This window comes from Hibiscus syriacus, unplaced genomic scaffold (assembly GCF_006381635.1).
Source record: "Hibiscus syriacus cultivar Baekdansim isolate YM2019G1 unplaced genomic scaffold, ASM638163v2 tig00009003_pilon, whole genome shotgun sequence".
In the NCBI taxonomy this organism is placed as follows: Eukaryota; Viridiplantae; Streptophyta; class Magnoliopsida; order Malvales; family Malvaceae; genus Hibiscus; species Hibiscus syriacus.
The window spans coordinates 64,179-81,844 of record NW_024062180.1 but is presented as its reverse complement, the minus strand read 5'-3'; the positions used below and the strand labels follow the sequence as shown (position 1 = coordinate 81,844).

Sequence of the window (17,666 nt, the reverse complement as noted above, 5' to 3'; positions counted from 1 at the left end):
TATCTTGTGCGATAATAATCTAGGTGAATATATGATAACACGGTATATGAATTAGATCTATATGAACTGGTATAATTGACTTATGTGATTTAATGAAAAGTGAGATAAGCTAAGTAGCCTCGACCTATATGAAAATATAAGAATAGAATATAAGCCAGGAGATATTAATATAAGTGATTATACGAACATGTAAGATAATCTATAAGGGGAGGATCTATGAAATCATATAAGAACGTTATATGAACTAGGTGATAATAAATTATGAGAATATATGCCTATGTGACAAGCTATGAGAAACTGAACTAAGTGAATATATGAAACTAGTATATAATTATTGTGATATAAGTGATTATGTAAAAATGTGAGATAAGCTATATTGCATTAATATATGGACTATATGAAATGTATACATGAGTATATGTATAAGTTTATATGTTATTCTATATATTAAATGTTATATGTGAACATAAGAGATCAAGATATAAGTTATATGGCAATGATCTAAGTGATTATATAAAAGATTGACATCATCTACGAGATAATAAGCTATGTGATTACATGTACATGTGATATATACTATGAGACACGATTTATATGAGTTATTGACTATGTGAAATAAAGAGAATAAATGATGTAAATAGTAAAGCCCATAGTACGTGAGATGGGAGCTAAGGGTATAGTTGGCATGCCAAAAGTCGAGGATTCTACGCAGTCCTTTGGAACATATATGTGGTCCTTCGGGACAATTCTACATGGTCCTTTGGGATATATATGTGGTCCTTAGGGACAATTCTACGCGGACCTTTGGGACATATATGTGATCCTTCACAAAAAATTCTATGTGGTCTTTCGGGAAATTTCTACGCGGTCCTTCGGGACATTCTATATGGTACTCAATGCAATTTATACGAGCTGTAGTGATAGCATTTGTGCACAACCTCAATGCAGTCACATATCTTTAGTTCTCAGATGTGTACCATGGACTATTAAAAGAGATAACATAAATAAATTATATATGATGTTATGTGTTTTGCTATGTGAAATGTATTATATGATGTGAATAAATGTTCAGTACAAGATTATATGATATAATGGATTAATGATAATAATATTGATAACGATAAGAATGTTGATGATGATAATAATGATATATGTGTATGTATGCATTTTGTTATATGAAATATTATATGGTTTTGTATGATATGATGGTATGAAATGTTCTTGTATTGTTAAGTATTTAAGTTTCCATTATAAATTTTATATGCCTCACTAAGTCAACGACTTAGCGTGTGAGTGTTTCACACGTAAGTTCCAAGAAAAGGAGCAAGGATATGAAAGTCAAGTTAGGTTAGCTTCTCATTTCCAAAGATCAGATCAGAAAAGAATTGAATTGTACATATTTGTTATATTGATTGTAGTTGGCATGTAATTAAAGATTTGATTCGGACATGCTCTGATCGAATTGTAAACTTTTTGGTTAAAATTATGTAAATTATGTTGTTTTATTTAATATAAGTTGATTTTTTTACACTTTTGTATAAGTATATGATTTAAAAAGTTAATGTGACACCTCGGACTCATATCTGGTCAGATATGGGTTGGGGTGTTACATTTAATGGTATCAGAACTAAGGTTTAGTCGATTCTAGGCTTAAACAAAAATCAAGTGTGTTTTAAAATATGTACATGCCAACACAAAGTGGAAAATTTATGATATGATAGTGTAAGGAGTGTGTTGTCTTGTTAATAGAGTTGAATTGTTAGGTTATATTAGATGTATGACCATGAGAGTTTCCGAAGTGAAGTGGGAGACAATAGACCTGAAGGTAGTACCAATTCACCTGCCCTGGTCAAGTAGAGTAAAGAGTGAAACCTCAGAGAGTGTCTGTACAAGATTAGGGGATGTTTTTAGAATGTGGAATGCTATTTTTATACGTTTCCAATCTTTTGTTCCTTCAACTCTTAGAAGGAGAGAAACGAAGAGTTAAAAAGGTTAGGAGCACTCGAGTTCAAATGTGAAGTTGAGGAAGGTCCTGTTGTTGCGGACCTTTGGTCAATTGATGTGAAGATAATGTTAGAAGGTTTTCACTTTTCTGAAGTGAAAAAGTTAGATGGAGTAGTATTGTTACTATGTGGGTAAGCTAGAGTATGGTGGACAAATGTCACCATGAAAATGTTAAAAGATCAAGTGACGTGGTTATTATTTGTAGAAGAGGTCGAGAATAAGTACATTGGTGATAAGTTTATAAGACAAATAAAGCTAGAACTTATGAGCTTTAAGTAAAGAAATTATATTGTGCATGAGTATGAATGTGAGTTTAATAAGCTAAGTAGATTTGTTGCTGAGTTAATTCTGACTGAAAAGGGATTTATGTGATGGGTTATTGAGGGTTGTGTCTGAACTAAAGGAGTGTTAATGGTTTTGAAACTGTTCCCTTATCAAGAAGTGATTAATCGCTCTAAACCTCTAGAGAGAGCTCAGAATGAGAGGTTTGTATACCAAAGTTTTCAGATGATTAAGAGAACTGGTGCTTCTTAGAGTTCAGCACCATCAGAGAAAGAAATAGATTCTGGTTTTCAACTTCAGACTCAGTATAAATTAGTTGTATCCTCTGTCAGAAGATCAAATTCAATAAGAACTAGACACACTCAATTAGTAGGGTATGGTGCTAGAAGATGGAATAAGGAATTGCGAATGGTTAATTGATAATAAGTCATGTTTAAAGATAAACTTTGTGAATTGGAGTAAAAATTCTATTAGAAATTATGTAAATTGAAGTAGAAGAAGAATTTTAAATGGATTAAGTGAGTATTTGAATATGGTACTTGATTAATTAAGTGGAGAAAATACAAGTATAAGAAATGATAAAGAATAAAGTTTTGGGTAAATAGTGTTGACTACCAAGATTATGAAGATGTGATAAAGATTGGTAATTAGAGATGAGTATAAGTGATATGAGAAGGGTATTTAACTATGAATAAATGACTTATGTTGTAAGTAGATTTTGATTTGTGAATGAATAAATAGCTAAGGAATTAAATGATGGAGTTTAAAGGATCAAGTATGAAAAGGGTTGTAATGAGGTATAGATTATAAGTTTGGTATATGCCTTAATTATATCTGATAAAGATTTAAGGTTGCCCCAAAGTGGTGGAAACCTTTGAATAAGGTCTCGAGAATTTGAAATCATAGTAGCATTTGTATCCATGCATAGACAGATAGTTAGTTAAGCATATTATTCAAGTTTTATAAAGGATTATACAAGGGGTGAGTATTATAGAGTTTAAAAGATCAGAAGGAAAGCTCAGGCTAAGTTATCTAAGTGTGACATGGAATTATTTAAGGTTATTCTTCTTGGTCATGTAAATGTAATCAAAGAGATAATAATTATAATTCTCTCTTATCAAGTTGTTAAAGTCAGGCATGTTATTTTTGAGATGATAAAAAGAATATATGTATTGTAATTTAGAGGAAGATGGTATAAGAATAAAGGTTTAGTTTATGTTGCAAAGCGATTTGAGAATGTTGAAAGAAATCATATGACTCATGATTTTGAGTTGGCAATGATTGAGGTTACCGTATTGATAGAACACTATTATCTACATGATGTATGACGTTGTATATATATATGGATTTTCTAAATATCAAAAGTAAGTATAGAATCGAAGGAGTGTAAAGATAGAAAATGGATTGAATTTCTTGGAAATCGAAGGCAATTATTAATTACAACTGCGAAAGGTTAAATTAGTGACTGATGTAACAACTTAAAGACATTTCTATTTTGAGAGTTCTGAATACGTAAATTTGTTATTAAGATAGGTAATGTTTGAATTGTATTATTAAATTAAAGCCTTTGTTACTGGATTGATTTAATAATCTTAAGAGTAAGATGAAAAGTTCTTATGGCTTAAATATAAAATAAGTAAAAAAGGGGAGAACTAAAGAAATAAAGCCAGATGAATGTTATCATACAACAGAAAGAGTTATAATTAGGGTTGTTTGTAACAAGTGGTATGTTAACAAGTTAAGAAAGGTATCAAGATAGTTTTAAGTGAAGTTTTGCATAAAAGAAATGTTGAACACCATTAAGTTGGTTTGAGTTGAAATATTGAGATTTGGTACAGAGAAATTAGATCATAGAAATTTAATCTAATTTGATCTACGAGGAAGAACCTGTGCAAAATTTTGGCATATGAAGTTTAACAGCTCACGAATAAGAAATTCCATTGGTTAAAGTTTTGTGGAGAAATCATAAAGTAGTGAAAGCAACATGAGAATATGAATAGGATGTGTGTAGACAGTTTCCCATCTCTGTGTGAAGTGAAAATTCGAGGACAAATTTTCTTAAGGGGGAGAATTCTAACATCCCAAAAATCGAATTAGTGACCAAAATATAAGAATTCAAAACTTAGTGTTTGATTAGAATAAATTGAAAAGTTTAGAGATTTATTGTAGAATTTTGTGTATGATTTGATATCAAATTTGGATTAGTGGAAGGGTATTATGGTCTTTTCATAAGAAGAATTTTTTTTCCTTTTATGGGATATAAAACACGTGGAGAAGGAGGAGAAAAAGGGGAAAATTTTGAGAATTGGGGTTCAACTATCTTCTTCTCTTCTCGTGACTACATGAATAAGGTAAGTTAATCTCAATTTAATATTCCTTTCAGTTTAGAATTGGTTTTGATTTTGGAGTGTTAAGAAAGCTTAAGGAAGCTAAAAGAGAGGTAGAAACTAAAGGAATTACAAATTATGGAGATTGAATATGAGGGGCTTTAAAGTGAATTATTGAGAAAGAGTTTATAAATGAAGGTTGAGGTTAAATTTGACTTGTCATGAGCTGAAATAAGAAATCTAAAGTGTTAGAAAGGGATTTGGAACATGTTGAATAATTAGTATGATTTTTTGTTCTAAGTATTCAATGGGAATTTTGTATGTTAAAGTGTGTTAAAGTGTTATAAGTTAGTTTTAATAAGTATACTATAGTTAAAGTTTTAAAAACATGTTAAAGGGGAAGATTTAAGTAAGTTTAGTTCATTTTCAGGTTAAAATAAGAAAATTCTGAGCAAAGGGTATCAGTATTGTTCATTCAGTACCGATACTTCAAAGAGAAAATGGATGATATTTGGGTATCGGTGTCGATATTGGATGAACAGTATCTATACCATAAGCAAAAAGTTTATAAATTATTCAAGATGTATTGATATCAAAGGAGCAGTATCCATACGAGGTGTATCGATACTAGTTAGCAAGTATAGGTACCATTTTGAAGATGAATTCCATAATTTAAATTGGGTATTGATACTGAAGTATAGTATCGATACCATAGAGTAGAAGTATCGATACTGTACCTTGGGTACTGATACTAGTCATATGGAAATTGTGAATTAAGTGTTTTTTATTGCTTATGTTATAGACGATTGATTAATAGTGATTCAAATTAAGACATCCATATCGATTATAATATGTATCGTGTAGATATCGAACGAAAGCAAGTACCAGATGAGTCAATGAGATAAGATCGATCAAGAAAGAGATAAATATGTTGCTTGGACTAGTGAGGCTAAGGTGACTACATAATATTTTGTATATGGTGTTTTATGGAAATAAGCCTTGCGATGAGTCAATTTCCAATACTTTGATTGTATGATGTTATGAATATAATACTATTGTTTATATGGTTTATATTTGTGTACATGAATACATATTTATGTGTTATATGTATTGTTATTCATGAACTATGTGTTTTATGTTATCTTGTGTGATAATGATATAGGTGAATATATAATAACAAGGTATAAGTTATATGAATTAGATTTATGTGAACTGGTATAATTAACTTATGTGATTTAATGAAAAGTGAGATAAGCTAAGTAGCCTCGACCTATATGATAATATCAGAATAGGATATAAGCTATAAGATATTAACATAAGTGATTATACGAACATGTAAGACAAGCTATAAGTGGAGGATATATGAAATCATATAAGAACGTTATAAGAACTAGGCGATAAAAAGTTATGAGAATATATGCCTATGTGACAAGCTATGAGAAACTGACCTAAGTGAATATATGAAACTAGTATACAATTAATGTAATATAAGTGATTATGTAAAAATGTGAGATAAGCTATATTGCATTAATATACAGACTATATGAAATGTATACATGAGTATATGTATAAGTTTATATGATATTCTATATACTACATGTTATATGTGAACATAAGAGATCAAGATATAAGTTATAAGACAATAATTTAAATGACTATATGAAAGATTGACATGAGCTACGAGATAATAAGCTATGTGATTACATGTACATATTATTTATGATATAAGACACGATTTATATGATTTCTTGAGTATGTGAAATAAAGAGAATAAATGATGTAAATAGTAAAGCCCATAGTATGTGAGATGGGAGCTAAGGGTATAGTTGGCATATAAAGATTCGAGGGTTCTACGCGTCCTTCGGGATATATATGTGGTCCTTTGGGACAATTCTACGTGGTCTTTCGGGACAATTCTACGTGGTCCTTTGGGACATATATGTTGTCCTTCGGGACAATTCTACATGTTCTTTCGGGACATTTCTACACGGTCCTTCAAGACATTTTATATGGCACTCAGTGCAATTTATACGAGCTGTGGTGATGGAATTTGTGCACAACCTCAATGCACTCACATATCTTTAGTTCTCAAAAGTGTACCATGGGCTATTAAAAAAGATAACATAAATAAATTGTATACGGTGTTATGTGTTTTACTATATGAAATGTATTATATAATGTGAATAAATGTTAGGTACAAGATTATTTAATAAAAGGGATTAATGATAATAATATTGATAATGATAAGAATGTTGGTGATGATAATAATGATATATGTGTATATATGCATTTTGTTATATGAAATATTAAATGGTTTTGTATGATATGATGGTATGAAATGTTCTTGTATTGTTAAGTATTTAAGTTTCCATTATAAGTTTTATATGTCTCTCTAAGTTAACGACTTAGCGTGTAAGTGTTTCACACGTAGGTTTCGAGAAAAGGAGCAAGAATATGAAAGTCAAGTCAGGTCAGCTTCTTCTTTCCAAAGATCATATCAGAAAAGAATTGAATTGTATATACTTTTTATATTGATTGTAGTTGACATGTAATTAAATATCTGAGTCGGACATGCTTTGATCAAGTTGTAAACTCTTTGGTTAAAATTATGTAAATTATGTTGTTTTATTTAATATAAGTTGAAATATTTTACGATTTTGTACAAGTATATGATTTGAAAAGTTAATGTGACACCTCGGACTCATATCTGGGTTAGATACGGGTTGAGGGTGTTACATTTTTGCCTTTTGTTTGTGAAATTGCTCCACACTACACTATATTTTCTATGCTTTAGAAATCTCAGGAATTCACAACCTTGTGCTTTGGTCACAGGCTCATTAATGATCTGTGGAGGCTCTTCGTTGAAATTGTTTTTCACTACTACTGCCTTGGCTTTGGCCTTTGTCTTGTCTACCTCGGTGGACGTCTCGGGTGAGTAACATCTTCCGCTTCTTGTGAAGTGGCCCACCTTACTTCTTCTGAGATCAATTTATTTTCCTTGCTTATTCTTTCAGAAATCTTTGTCCCCTCCGGTATTGATACGTTGGTTTCATAACTCTAAGGAACCTGTCATGTGTCCTTGAATGGGAAGGGGGACAGAGTTGTAATCACAACCATAGAAGTTATTGACGATGACCTCTCTTGTATTGGTCTAACTTTGATGACCACAGTTTTTCTCATCCCCATCATCTTGTCAGAGTCATCCGTCATATAGACATGCATCTCTCGTGGGTTCTCCTCCTTATTGGAAAATTCCACATCCCCGTTGTTCATCATCTTCTGAAGTAATCTTCGAAATTCGTGGCAACTCTGGATGTCATGGTTCTCCTTTTGGTGATATTCACATTATGTTTCTCATCCCAATGACCTCGATTCGGGATTACCTCCAATCATTCTCAATACACATAGCTGCCTGAACACCCAACTGAGAGAAGATTTGACTTCTGATAAATCTCTCTTTGTCATCTTGATCTCCCTTTCATCGACCATATTTACTCCTTGCCCCCCGTGTTTGGGTAAGGGGTGATCGTTCGCAGCTGGTGTTTTGAATTCCAAATCTCCAGTGTTAATAAGGTTTTGTACGAACCTCTTAAAAGCTGAGCAATTCTCGATATCATACCCAACGATCCCTGCATGGTATTCGCAGTGGGCGTTGGCATTATACCAATTAGGGTAATGTGGCTGCAGTGTGGTCAACTTGTAGGGGCGTACTAAATATGCCTTCAAGAGTGAGGCATAGATTTCTGAGTACGACACTGGCAGTTTGAGAAAGCTGGTTTCGTATTCTCCCTTCTTGGCCCCTATTTTCATGGGTGTTTTCCTTTATGCCTTAGGTTAGGTAATTGCAACACTGGTCGCGTAGTTCTTTTGGTAAGTGCTTGCGTGGTTCACCTCGCTTTCTTTCTTCTTAAAATAGGGCTTTTTTGACCCTTTTCCTCCTTCAATCTTACCATTCCTAATGGCATTCTCAATTAACTCACCGGAAATGACCTAGTCAACAAAGTTCTTGGTAGCATTTCCTAACAGGTTACCCAGATACGGAGCATTAAGGGTATTCAAGAAAATAATTGTAGCCTTATTTTCCAGTAATGAGGGTTGCACTTGTGATGTCATATCACGCCACCTTTGGGCATATTGCCTAAAGGTTTCACTGTGTAATTTTTTCATATTTTGCAACGTCAACCTGTCAGGTACTAGGTTAGTGAGATGACGATATTACTCCAAAAATACCCAGGCCAAATCCCTCCATGATTTGATATGGGATTTAGTTAACTGGTTCTACCATTTGGCCGCAGATCGAGTTAGACTATCTTGGAAGTAATGTGTCAGGAGCTTTTAATTCTCAGTATAGCCCGTCATTCTATTACAGAACAAGTGAGGTGAGCAGATAGGCAAGTGGTCCCGTCGTATTTTTTGAAGTTTGGTGCTTTGAACTTTGGGGGCAGTATGAGATCAGGAATCAAGCTTAGCTACATTGTGTCCATTCCGTAGAAAGGCTTCACTTATACTGACTTCACCTTTTCCTCTAGAATTTTCAATTGCTGGGTTATCTCGCTATTGGCCTTTTTCTTTTCTGCTATTTCATAAAAGTCGGGTGGCAGCTCCTCTACGCCTAATTCGATAGGCCTTACCCTAGCAGCAGGTGGGTAATTCATTTGGAATGTGGGCTCAGTGTGGTGTTGTTGATTAGCCACGTAGATTTTGGGGTGAGTTTCTTGTAGAGCTGGCAAACTAATAGAAATGTGTACTGGGGTGAAACCGGGAGGATGTGGGGGTCCGATGTAACTCCTGATGGGTGCTGGGGGTCGAATGTAACCAAGTAGGATGTGACGATCCCTGTCCAAAACCTGGGGTATGCGAGGGCTCTTGCTCGTATGACGCTGGTTGGTCAACCTTGTCCTTTGCTTCTTGAATATGTCTTCAATCTTTTTCAGTAGACCAACTTGTGAGTTTGCCATTTTCGCTTCCATTTTACTTAGTCTCTCCCTCATTTCCTCTTGTGCTTCTCTTTGGTCTTTTTTAATTCGGGCTAGTGTCTCCTCTATTTTTTTGGTTGACTTACGAGTACCGTATGGGTGTGAGGTGTATGCCAGGATCACTACAAATGATCGGAAATGTATTTTATTATTTGGTGAATTTTTAAATGAATGAATTATTTAATACAAGCATTAAGATTTAATCATTAGGAAAAACATGAAAATGCAAATGCAAATGCAAACCGATATTGATTCCAAAATAACTTAGTTCATAAAAAGTTCTCAACAACACACAGTGTCTAAGGCAAAGAGAGTACATCAACAAGGAACTAAAATAGAATCTAGCCCTATCCCCTAATCTTTTGAGCTCTATCATCAACTCTATGATGCGCCGCTCTTCCTCTGATTCTGGGATCACGAAAACTCTAAGGGCAGCTGCTTCTTCAGACAACTCGTAGACTTGGAAAGCAATACCGCTAGCCTTCTTCATTGCTTCATGCTACCTCTGAATGGTGTCCTTAGCTTTCGTAGTGCAATTCCCAGCTCTGGACTAGTCAGTGGTTGGCTCTCCTCTAGGTGTTGTATTTGCTGATGGCATCTCTGTACCGTGACTTCTAACTCAGCAATCTTGGCTTTTAAGGTTTTATTTTCCTTCCTGGCCATCTCTCATGCGGATGAGTAGATCAACTCTCCTCCCTCCAACTCCGCTAACCTCTTCTTCAATGCCTCATTCTTTCTTTGAAGAAGGAACATGTTGCTATTGTAAGGGTTCTGAAAAGTCTCCTCTATGCTAATTAGTTGTGACTCGAGCTGCTCAATCGGTGCTCGCCTCTGTACCAATTCTTGGTTAGCCTCATCCCTTTGTTCTATCAGTCTCTGAGCGTGTTGTATGGCTCATTTCTTTTCCTCTTGTCTCTTTCTTGCGCTTCAAACTACCCCCATCGAGTTTTATTTTTAAGGCCTTAGTGGTATGATGTAGAACCTGGGCTTTCATGTTCTTTTATATGTCCCTGAAATCCTGGTTCAGAGCATTTAAACTCTCATGGACTTTCTCTTTTTCTTTGGCTAACTACTTTATTACCCCGTCCTTCTTAATCAACTCGAGCTCCCATATTTTCTTTTCATCCGAGAAACTTATTTGTTCTTTCTCTCTTTAGACTCATCAACCAAATTTCCTCTCTCAATAGCTCATCCTCAGTTGGGAGCCTCCTCAATCACTCCTCCATGGTCAACTAACCTCCAAACTCGGCCTCAGTATGTTGTCATTAATCTTCTACGACCTCCAAACCTCATAGGTTGGCGTAAATCCATGCTCTATCATCTTCAAGCTCATAAAGTGGGGTTTCTATCATGCCGTGTGATCTTCGAGATTCGCTCCCGGTAACTCGGGGTAGAGAAAGAAAACTCTGCATCTTTTAGCTAGTGGGTAGCTGTTATGAACTGCTGGGTATTGAACTGTCAGAGTGCTATCAATGGAGTATAATCGACTGCTCCCCATAGCCCGTGCAACATCGTAAAACCATCATTGTCGCACCTGTATAGTACGTCCTCCTTGGGCAACCAGTAAGCTTTCTATACTATTTTAGTATCTTTTATGTTCGGAGGGCTTTAACCCAATCCTTCCTTTTGTGATGCTCTAGGATTTGGCACTTGTCGAGGAAGTCCATTAGAGGAGAGAAATCTGACTGATACCTTCGAGCCCAACCTTTCTCGACTATCCAGGAGTGAATCCACCACTAAACTAGTAACAACGATGCAAAACCAGCTAACTGACCTCCCCCCGATCATCTGCACTGGTTTAGTAACAAGAATGTTTCTGCTAGGATGACTGGTACAGGATTTGTCTTTATGGAAATGACTTCAACAAAATCAATTAAGGTGATGTCGAAATGATCCTCCTTCATTGGGAAAACTAGCAAACCATATACTGCGAGCGCGAAATAATCTCTCCTCCTCTTGGATGGTGTCTGCTCATAAATCAAGCTCTTCGGCTGAGTCCAAGAGATCCCCTCATCGTGAATGTACTCTTCAACCCATTCCTTGGTCTTTCCCGTTAGTGCGATCATCTTGGTTGTGAACCCCTTGGGTCTGATCGCCTTGGTGTAAAAGGGAATGCCTCCTAACATTTGGGATGTTTAGCATATCCGTATATTCTTCCAAGGTAGGGTCATGTTCACTTTACCGAAAGTGAAGCAACGGTAAGACAGATTCCAACACTCGGCCAAGGCTTGAACCACAACTGCATCTATCGGTACCCTCAGTAACTCGACGATGTCATCGTATACCTCTCTAAACAGTACCTTTTCATTATTATCCCAACTGGTCCAAATTCTCAATAACTCAGACAAATACGCCTTCCTGACACTGACAATCACTTTTTCCGACCAAACTGACTCTTTGGTAGCGGTAATATTGTCCCTAAACCGTGTCCGCCCATACTCAGACCAGGTCTGAACAATTATCGCGTTCTCAGTCCCATCAGAAGATATTGCTTCCTTAAGCTCTTTTTAAGTAACAAAGTAATCTGGGAATCAATACCTTCTATGCAATGATATGACATGAAAATGAAAATGATACATGAAATCAGGAAACAAAGTAACAAGTTAGTAACATTAGAATAATTCATAAAACTCAAAGAATAATTAGAAAAATTTAAAGGATTGGATATAAAACAATCAAAGAAAATTAAAATCCTAACTACATGCACTCTAGTTCTTCTAGGATATAAACATGGCTCTAGCAAGGTAGGTTTACTAAATTCTCTATATGTGGTGGGGTTCTAGCAAAGGTTCCCGATCAATTTTAAAACATGCTAAGGTTGTCCCCAATTCTGGCCCATTACATATTTATGAATCGGGTTTAGCTCTGAGGATCATACCACTAAAAGTGTACCTCGGATCTGATATCTGGATAGGCAACTTAGGATGCTTTCCAGAGATACTTTATCAAACCCATACAAGGAAGCCCAATGCTCCTCATGAGGTGTGACGTTTCTCCCTACTTAGGTGAACCGGGTTAGAGCTCGGGTTTAGAGTTATGATAAGCAACATTCTTAAATAATTTCATGGAAGCGAAAGCATTAACAAGAGAGAAAATCTATTTTTTTCTTTTGAAATAACATCATGAACCATAAATTAAATAAGATCGAACTCGTAATTTTCAAAATAGTAAATATAGGGTAACCAACTAGTGGCTCGACTCTTAATTTGTTTAAAAAATCCCCAATGGAGTCGTAAGGCTGTCGACACCGTTTTTCACCCGGGTGGAGAAAAGACTGATATCGACTCGAGAGTTTTCTCTTTTGAAAAGAATTTCGAATGTGATGAGTCGCCACCAATCATTTAATGTGCGATTGGGACACCGTAAAATCGAGTGATTTTAATAAAACATTTTATTTTTATCAAAATACCAAGTTTTAAGGTATGCGAAAATCCAAAAATCGGGTTCGGGAGTCAGTTACACTTGGGGAAGGATTAGCACCCCCACAATCGCCCAAAAATTGGTACCTAGTTAGTTACGCTATATTTAAAATCAGAAATTTTGAGTTCGATCTTTATTTAATTTAAAAATCATTATGGGTGCAAAAAGTTGAAAAGGGTATTCTTATATTAAGGCCGATAGCATTCGCCCCCTAACATAAACGCGGGAGATCAGTTATTGTGTCTAATAACCAGACATTGCCTCAATTTTAAAAATCATGATGCGGTTTTGAAGATGATGTCGACTTATTTCGGGAATCACTAGTAGTCACCCCTTGAGCATACTTATGGGAGATATACTATTAATTCCCTAATAAGTGAACATTGCCTTAGGTTAAAAATAAAATACAGTCAAACAAATTTTATTTATTCTAATTAAACTAAAAGTAATTAAGGCTCTTTCGAGCTTAAAGTGTCAAATTATGAAAGTTAAAGGACCTAAAGGCTCAAACTTATATGTGTAGGTTATAATATTAACTCTATTTTATTTTCAGACTGATTATTAAATCGAATAATCAAGGTGGTCCCTTGAGCATTTACGCGAGGGCCAACTTGGATTATCCCCTAAATTAGGTGGACTACATTAAAATCTATCTAAAAGTGGAGGCTCTATTTAACCTATTTTATTATGTCAATTTTAAAGCTCTAATCGGAGTTTGGGGACTAAAAAGTCAACGGATAAAAAAATAACTACAATTAGGAGATCTAAATGTAAAAGTCTAAACCTTAAGGATCTAAGTCTATAGTATTTAAAGTTTAAAGGATTAACCAACAAATCAAAGCCCTAATAATTATTAAAAGAAATGAATTAAATTAAAATAATTTTAAAATTATTCGAAGATTAATAAACTACGGATTCAAACAACCGACTCGAGTAATTGGATATTTTTATGCGAAAACTCAAATCGAATCATTCCCTAATTAAAACTAAGGTAAAATCCTAATTACTATATCAAATTTTAGGCTTAAAGATCTAATCTAGGGACAAATTCTATAAAAAAACTAATTAAATAAAAAACTAGAATGACAAACCCCATTAAAATAAAACTAAACAAGCAAATTTTTTTTTGAATATCTAAGGATTAAATTGCAATAAAAAGAAAACAACATTAATTAATTCGAAATAAATTTAAAACATTAATGGTGGGCAAATTAAAATAATCAGCAATTAAGAATCTAAAATTGAAACAAATAAAAGTGAACTAGTGGCCAGAATGTAAAAATACGCAAAACCTTGGAGGACTAAAGAAAAATTATTCCTAAAATTCTAATTAGTTAAAGAACAAACAATAAAAGGTAAATTCATGCAATTAAGGCACAAATTTTTGGATTAAAATAAACAATAAAAAACCAAGACTATGTGTAAAACACAACAAACATCAAATGGCATGAACACAAATAAGCCCAAAAATTATTACTAAAACATAGAAATGGGAAATTGAAAAACAGGGACATGTAAATTCAAGGTGCCTTTTAAATGTATCAATTAGTGACCAAACTGCAAGAACACGTTAAAATTAGGACTAAAAAAAATATACCCACAAATACATAACATACATAAAAAAAAGAAAAAAAAACCAAATCAGCATAATAAAAATGGTAAATAACAAAATTGGCCCTCCCTTGGGACCGAATAAAAACATGGAAGCTTTAGCTGACCTAAGCGCGAATAATCCCTAAATTTTGTCATAAAATACAACTTTCTCATTTTTTATTTCATTTTAAACTGAAAAAAAATTCAAAATCTCTCAACTCTCTCCCATTTCCCTCTAACCTGCTCCCCCCGGAGTCTCTCGCCGTCGATCCGGCCTCCACTCACGGTAGTTGGAGCTCTCAAACCTAGCCTAAAGTGACCTAAATCTCCATATCTATCCCCCTAAGCCCCTATTTGGGGCAAAAAAACCACCGAAAACCACCCATAAAACACCTCGACTCTTTTGTTTCCTCTCACCACTTCAACCACCGCGTTCGATTCGTCCTCCCCTCCCCAGGTAAACACTCACTTTTAACTCTCTTTCTTTGTCTTTTATTTACTGTAAACAATATACATTTTTTTATTTGCTTTTTATTTGAAAGAAACAAATAAAAAAAATATACCTAAAAAATTCTTTGTATTCCTTTTGAACGGGAAGAAAAAAGATCCCTTTTTTTACAACCAGTTCGGGTTTTATACCCATAAATTTACATAGGCTTTAGAATAAAATAATCCCTAGTTCCACTATTGAATCTCTGTTTGCAATGAGTATTGGGTTTTAATGTCCCATATTTTTCGGGGTTTACTGATGCTAACCCTAATTTTCCTTATGTTGATGAGTTGATGGTTGGCACAGTGAAGGTCGCCGACACCTTGGACGACAGTTGGCAACGTTTGGAAAGTAGATCTGACGGCGGCGGCGGCTGAAGGTGCAACAACTATTAGGGTTAGGGTTAGGTTGGATTGAGGTTAGGGTTCTGTAATGGGCCTGGGTTGGGATTTGTTTGGGCCCAGGTCTGGGTTTTATTTGGGCCTAGAGTGTTTGGGTATTTTGGGTTTAGTAGTTTGGTTTTTTTTAATAATAATATTAATAATAATATAGATATGGGTTGAAAAATGGTGGTTACACCTTGGTCTCTTCAACGGTTAGTCCATGGCGATGACCGATTATGTTGAACTGTGGAAAGACGGAACGTCGCCCTATTAAGCAACAAGATGATGCAAAAATGGAAAGAAAAAAAGTTGGGGGAAAGTTGTATGACCTGCCTAAGAGCTTCCCATAAACCCGAGTAAGTAATATAATCACCGTCATTGTCAGCCTTAAGAAAAGCAAACGCGCCATCTTCTGTCAATGAAGCTTTCCTTAGTTGGTTCTGTAATACATCTTTGTACCGTCAGATTAAAATTGTTCCAAAGGATGTCTGCTTTACTGGATTCGTGGAAACAGTAACATGATACATTATCAGGTTGATTTTTTGTTGATATTATTCCAGCTTCAAGTGAACCACCACAAGCAATTCCGTAAAAACACGTACTTACAGGGCAGAAAATAAGATGGAATGGTAAATCGAGAAACAATGTTAAGCTTCTGACCTTGAACTTGCCAAATACTGCTTCAGTCCAACTTGTTTTCAGTAGTTTCCGATAACTATTGGGATTATGGAGCCATATAAAATCCACACCGCATATATTTCCCCGATGATTAAGGTGGCTGCTAACCCACTGTTCTTAAAATACACAAGGTGTCAGAAAATTACTAGATATTTATTTAACTCAAAGTTTTAGCAAAAGGTCAAGCTAAATATTAAGATATAGTGATAAAATCACCTCAAATAGTTATTTATCTTTTTTTTTTTAATGTATTAATGTCTAACGTTTTAATTTTTTAATCAAAACAAATCATGTTGGATAGAAACTGTTAGTTGACTAACAATCAATTCTTGTTGCTAGCATGACATTTTCACATATATTCAATTGTAAATATGGCATGTACCAAGTTACCCAAAGTGACGACGTTGCATGTCCCATGTCACATATATGAAAATGTAACGTTAGCAACATCAGTTGATTGTTAGTCAACTAACAATTTTCATCTAAATGGATATGTTTGGATCAAAATTGAAATATTGTGGGCTAAAATACTCCAAGAAAATAAAAGGGGACAAAGTGTCCATTTGTTCAAACGTTAGGGGTAGTTTTGTCATTATACCAAATATTCAGTGGCGGAGGTATGTGTTCTTTATGGTGGATAAATATGAATTTCTTTACCTTAGTTGCTTATTTTTCTAATGGTGCCTACCCTTTAAATTTTATTTGTGTCCGTCTACACGAAACAAAATTATATTATTAATATTTATATCCACGCTAAAGAATGTTTCTAAATCTATCTAAAGAATGTTTCTAAATCTGTCACTGCAAATATTAATGAGGTTAGAGTATTACTAATACTAGGGAGCATAAAATATTCACCTTATGTGCATCTGCATCGGTGTATCTATGGCCGGTATCATATGTTAATACAAATCCTTGGGACCTAAGAAACTTGTAAACGTGTCCCAGTTTGCTCCCATTCCCGTCCCTGTGGAAATGAACAAGAAAGGAAAATCAGTATTGCGAATGTTTGCCTCAAACCTAAAAACAAAAATGAGTCATATATTCACCCGCAAAGCATAACTGGCAAAGGATTAAGGATATAGTCCTTCTGATAAGATTCAAGAGACTGCAATATTTTGTACACCTGCCAAAAGAATCAGTATATAAAAATGATAAGAAAAGGAATCAATGAAAAATGGGGTTAGCTATAAGAAAAGAGAGTGTGGGTTCTTTCACCTGGTGCAATCGAACTATACACAAACTTCAGTCGTGAGGAAAAAGCAAATGGGTGTTGACAATGAGGATTTCTTGGCAAGGATCATTGTTTCTGCTTTGTGAAGGAGTAACTAAACGTGTAGCAACTGTGCATCTCAGTCTCCACAATCGTTGAAATGCAGTTCCCTGTAATTGATAACTCTTAAATAGTCCTTGTGCGCAGCAGTCAACAGACCGGTTGTCTCCAACAGAAATAGGGTTAAGTTTGAAGGAATCAACAGAACTAGTCTAGAATGTAAGAAAAATGGAGCATTTC

At 34.7% G+C, this 17,666-nt stretch overlaps 1 pseudogene; it reads right to left on the bottom strand.

The window, feature by feature from the left end:
• The window catches only part of LOC120202685, a 35,380-nt pseudogene that overhangs the window by 15,412 nt on the left and 2,302 nt on the right, over positions 1-17,666 (bottom strand).